At 42.1% G+C, this 6,044-nt stretch overlaps 1 non-coding gene across 1 annotated transcript; it reads right to left on the bottom strand.

Moving 5' to 3' along the window:
- Positions 1 to 5,470: 5,470 nt before the first annotated feature.
- On the bottom strand, positions 5,471 to 5,574 carry LOC131822374 (U6 spliceosomal RNA). Its single transcript, XR_009350239.1, has one exon. It is a non-coding gene; the product is annotated as a U6 spliceosomal RNA (small nuclear RNA).
- Positions 5,575 to 6,044: the final 470 nt, after the last annotated feature.

Here is a 6,044-nt window from a genome sequence, read left to right on the forward strand (position 1 = left end):
TGATTGACTTGTAACCACTATGCTGTGAAGCAGCCCAGGTCACATGGAAGAGTCACATAGCAGAGTTCTCGTTAACATCCTTACCTAAGGAACCAGCCAACAGCCAGCATCAACCAACAGATGTGTGACTGGAGACGTCTCCCTATGGTTCCAGTGCCAGCCTTTCAGGCTTCCCAGCCAAGGTCCCAGACATGGCAGAGCAGAGAAAAATGACTCTCACTGTGCACTGTCTGAATTCCTGACCTATAAAGCTAGGGGACCTAATAAAATGATTATAATAAGCCACTCAGTTTTGGCAGTAATTTGTTACCAAGCAATAGTAACCAGAACACATGGATCACAAAGCTTACTGGGCTAAGTTCTCAGAACTGTCTATATACACTTACAGAATATGCTCTCCTGAATCTTTTGGCTCTGCAGGAACCTGGAAATGGCCTAGAGAAAGTCTCTCTTTTGGAGAATCAAAAAGAGAATTCCCGGATTAAAAACACAATTTTTAAAAAGATTTTTTTATTTATTTGACAGACAGAGATCATAAGCAGGTAGAGAGGCAGGCAGAGAGAGAGGAGGAAGCAGGCTCCCTGCTGAGCAGAGAGCCCAATGTGGGGCTTGATCCCAGGACCCTGGGATCATGACCTGAGCTGAAGGCAGAGGCTTTAACTCACTGAGCCACCCAGGCACTGCCTAAAAACACAATTAATACTAGTCCACTATATGCTTTGCTTCAAGAGGCAAGTACAAAACAAATGAGTCAAGGTCATCCTTAAAAATCCAAGAGCAAAGGGACGCCTGTTGAGTGGCTGCCTTTGGCTCAGGTCATGATCCCAGGGTCCTGGACTGAGCCCACACTGGACTCCCTGCTCAGCGGAGAGCTTGCTTCTCTCTTTCCCTCTGCCTGCTGCTCTTCCTACTTGTGCACTCTCTATCACTCTGTCAAATAAATAAATAAAATATATATTTTAAAGAATTTATTTATTTATTTATTTGGCAGAGAGAGAGGTACAGTGAGAGAGGGAACACAGGCAGGGGAAGTGGGAGAGGGAGAAGCAGGCACCCTGCTGAGCAGGGAGCCCGATGCAGGGCTGGATCCTGGGACTCTGGGATCAAGACCTGAGCTGAAGGCAGACACTTAACGACTGAGCCACCCAGGCTCCCCTAAATAAATAAAATCTTAAAAAAAATTCCAAGAGCAAAAATATCTCAGAGAAGGTGGGACGTCTGTCATCAGCCACCCAGGTTCAGTTTCTGATCCTAGATGCTGTATGAATATTCTACAATTTAATCTGGTTGGCATTAGGTTTTTGTTTATTTTTGCATTGACCGAGCCTAGAATACAGGTTGGTCCAGTTGTGTTAGCCATAAAATATATCAAGTCATCTTAGCTAAATAGTTTTAAAGCTCAGAATTTTCTCCCCAGATAAGATAAACTCCTTTAGTTAATATTTCCAGATACCCTCGAGTGAGCAGTGCATATCAGTGTTTGAGAAATCCAAATGAAGGAAGTTCTTTTATTTTCATAGCAGGTAAAGTAATTGATATTGTTAACAAACAGAAGAAGTGAGGAATTCCACATTAAGTTTTCATTAGAACGGACTTGTTGAGTGGAAGGAACAGAACACCCCACCTCCAGCAGGTCAGGATATACCCAATGTAACAAGCATTGCATCTTGAAGTGTCAGAGCCAAATTTTTCTGGTGTCAATAGGGCTACAATTCTCTCAGTTGAACTAATGAAAATTTCTACCTTTATTACCCAGAATGTCACCCCAGCTAGTGTAATCAGAAACTTTAGGGAAATTGTTGGAGATGGTTGGCAAGAAGCAGCCCTGAAAGTTTCCACCTAACCTTTGAAAAGTTTTGGGGGCCAGCCAACTCCACACTCACATCAATTGTTTTCTTCCAAACCCTTGAAGTCATCAAGTTTTACCAAGCATGAAACCTGTATGTTGCAAATAAGTTCTTTTCCTGCTTGATGCCGTTGACAATGTTCTCAAGAATAATGTGGCAAGACAAGCTGAGAGAAGGAAAACCTCAATAATAACTGTTATTAGAGGGAAAACTAAAGCCAAGAGAGGTAAGTAACCTTCCCAACTTTGAACACAAGCACTTTTAATTATGAAGACTTCTGCTTCTCGGAACAGAACTTGTGAAAAATGAGGTGCAGAAATAACAGAAAACACAGGCTGTATCACTAACTCTCTTTTCTTTTCCAAAGAAAAACAGAGGAATCAAGAAAGATGGTGAACTGATTGTTTTGCCTCTTTCAATTTCCATATCTGCCGCCAGCCCGCCTAGTCTATCATGTGTCCCTTTGTTCCATGTTAACCCCTTCACTCCCTGCATTTCCTCCATATAGCCCACCGATGTTCTTTTTTTTTTTTTAAGATTTTATTTATTTTTACTTGATGGAGAGAGAGAGAGTACAAGCAGGGGGAACAAGAGGGAGAGGGAGAAGCAGGCTCCTGCGGAGCCCGACATGGAGCTCCATCCCAGGACCCCAGGATCATGACCTGAGCCAATTGCAGATGCTTAATAACTGAGCCACCCAGGCACCCCCCACCCATTTATTTTTAACCCAGAGATCCACCCCCTTCCACACTAGTTGCTAGGAGGACTTGACAAGGTAAGGTATTTCTGCAGTAGAACTAGGTAAATTACAAAGTGCCACAAAAACAGACACATAGATCAATGGAGCAGAACAGAGAACCCAGAAATGGACCCACAAGTCTATGCTCAACTAACCTTCAACAAAGCCAGAAAGAATATCCAATGGGAAAAAACCAGTCTATTCAACACAGGGTGTTGGGAAACCTGGACAGCAGCATGCAAAAGAATGAAACTAGACCATTTCCTTATACCACACACAAAATAAATTCAAAATGGATGGAAGACCTAAATGTGAAACAGGAAAGCACCAAAAAATCCTAGAGGAAAACACAGGCAGCAACCTCTCTGACATCAGCCACAGCAATTTCTTTCCAGATATGTCTCCTGAGGTAAGGGGAACAAAAGTAAAAATGAACTATTGGGACTTTATCAAGATAAAAAAAAAAAAAAAGCTTCTGCACGGCAAAGGAAACAGTCGACAAAATTAAAAGGCAGCCTATGAAATGGAAGAAGATATTTGCAAGCGACATATCTAATAAAGGGTTAGTATCCAAGATCTATAAAGAACTTAACAAATTCAGGTGCCTGGGTGTCTCAGTGGGTTGAGGCCTCTGCCTTCGGCTCGGATTGTGATCCCAGGGTCCTGGGATTGAGCCCCGCATCAGACAAATAATACAATTAAGAAATGGGCAGAAGACATGAATAGACACCTTACTTTTTAAATTTTTTTAAAATTTTAACATCTTCATTGGTTTAATTGATACAAGATAAGCTGAATGCATTTAAAATACACAACTTGGGGAGCACCTGGGTGGCTCAGTGGGTTAGGCCTCTGTCTTTGGCTCAGGTCATGATCTCAGGATCTTGGGATCGAGCCCTGCATCGGCTTCTCTGCTCAGCAGGGAGTCTGCTTCCCTCTCTCTCTGCCTGCCTCTCTGCCTACTTGTGATCTCTGTCTGTCAAATAAATAAATAAAATCTTTTAAAAAATAAAATAAAATACACAACTTGGTAAGTTTTCACATATTTATGAGTCTGTTAAAGCATCAGCGCAACAAAACAATTGCTTGAGTCTGCTTCTGCTACAAGACAGTGATTTCATTTCTTTTGATTACACACCAGAGATGGATTGCTAGATCATTTGGTAGTTCTGTTTTTTATTTTTTGAAGAAATTCTGTGGTTTTTTTCCACAGTGAACGTACCAATTGACATTCCCAACTACAGTGCATTAGGATCTCTTTTCTCTACAACCTCACTAACACTTGTTATCTCTTTTATTATTACGATGATGATCAGTTAGCCAGCATATAGTACATCATTAGTTTTTGATGTAGTGTTCAGTGATTCATCAGTTGCGTATAACACCGAGGGCTCCTCACCACAGGCGCTCCCCTTAATGCCCATCACCCAGTTACCCCAGCCCCCAGCCCCCTCCCCTCTGAAGCTCTCAGTTTGTTTCCTGGAGTCCATAGTCTCTCAAGGTTTGTCTCCCTCTCTGACTTCTTCGCATTCAGTCTTCCCTCCCTTCCCCTGTGGTCCTCCATGCTATTCCTTATGTTCCTTATGTTCCACATATGAGTGAAACCACATGATAATTATCTGTCTCTTATTATGCTTATTTCACTAGCATAATCCCCTCCAGTTCCAGCCATGTCGATGCAAACCGTAGGTGTTTCTCCTTTCTGATGGCTGAGTAATATTCCGTTGTATATATGGACCACACCTTCTTTATCCATTCGTCTGTTGAAAGACATTTTGGCTCCTTCCACAGTTTGGCTCTTGTGGACATGGTTGCTATGAACATTGGGGTGTAGGTGCCCCTTCTTTCCTCTACATCTGTATCTTTGGGGTAGATACCCTGCAGTGCAATTGCTGTGTCATAAGGTAGCTCTATTTTTAACATCTTGAGGAGCCTCCGTACTGTTTTCCAAAGTGGCTGCACCAACTTGCATTCCCACCAACAGTGTAAGAGGGTTCCCCTTTCTCTGCATCCTTGCCAACACTTGTCATTTCCTGTCTTGTTAATTTTAGCCATTCTAACTGGTGTAAAGTAGTATCTCATTGTGGTTTTGATTTGTATTTGCCTGATGGCTAGTGATGTTGAGCATTTTTTCATGTGTCTCTTATACTGTTAGTGAGACAACCAACCTCCAGAACTTTTTCATCTTGCAAAACCAAAATTCTATACCTATTAATCAACAACTTCCCATTCCTCCCTCCCCTCAGTCCCTGGCAACTACCATTCTACTTTCTATCTCTATGAACTCGACTATTCTAGATATTTCATATATGTACATTCATGTAGTATTTGTATTTTTACGGTATACATGACTGGACTATTTCACCTAGCACAATGTACTCAAGATTCATCCATGTTGTTTGTAGTGTGTATCTGAATTTCCTTCCCTCTTTTTTTTTTTTTTTAATTTAAAGTAGGCTCCTTGCCCAGCATGGAGCCCAACACAGGGCTTGAACTCATAACACGGAGATGAAGACCTGAGCTGAAATCAAGAGTTGGACGTTTAACCCACTGAGCCACCCAAGTGCCCCCAAATTTCCTCCCCTTTTAAAGCCAAGTAATATTCCACCATACGTAGACACCATATTTTGTTTATCCATTCATCCATTGACAAACATTTGGGTTGCTTCCACTTATTCTTAGAGTGTATTAAAATCAGCGTCACAGCCAGGTCACACAAAAAGCAGGTCACTTTCTGACCTGCTTTCTACTCTCCACTGTCATCTGTATGTCACGGACTTACCCTCCTCCCACTCCTGTGCCTTCATTCCTGGGTTTCCCTACCCCTCTTCATCTTGCAGACTAAGGCAACCAAGGGCTCTGGGTCCTTCATTGTATCTTTGCATTCAATATGGAACCCTTCACGAGTTTGCGTGTCCTTCCTGTGCAGGGGTCATGCTAAATCTTCTATCATTCCAATTTTCGTACTTGTGCTGCAGAAGTGAGCACCCTTTGTTGTATTTATTCTTTTTTTAAATACTCTTTGAAATATAACTGAAATATACAACATCGTGTCAGTTTAAGGGGTATAACATGTTGATTTGATGCATTTATATACTGCTGTATGATTACCACTGTGGTGTTAGCTAACACCTCTACCCCATCACATAATTATCCTTTTTTTTTTATCTGCAGTGAGGACAACTGGGATCTAGTCTTTTAGCCACGTTGAAGTTTATAATATTGCTGACTGTCATCACTGTGCTATGCTGGCCCTTCATTTTCGAGGCCAGACTCTAACCCTGAGCTTCTGGAAGACTCTGACCCTGGTGTTTTTTTGTTTTGTTTTCTGCAGGGAATTGCATCATATCTTCTACCAATTCCCAGTAGATGCCAGTGGCTGGGCCCAAAGGTCCAACTAGGGCTTTTCCATGTGGGTGAATTCTCCTGACATGGCCCCCTGCTGCCATCTGCTGGCT

The sequence above is a fragment of the Mustela lutreola genome, chromosome X (genome assembly GCF_030435805.1).
Source record: "Mustela lutreola isolate mMusLut2 chromosome X, mMusLut2.pri, whole genome shotgun sequence".
NCBI lineage: Eukaryota > Metazoa > Chordata > Mammalia > Carnivora > Mustelidae > Mustela > Mustela lutreola.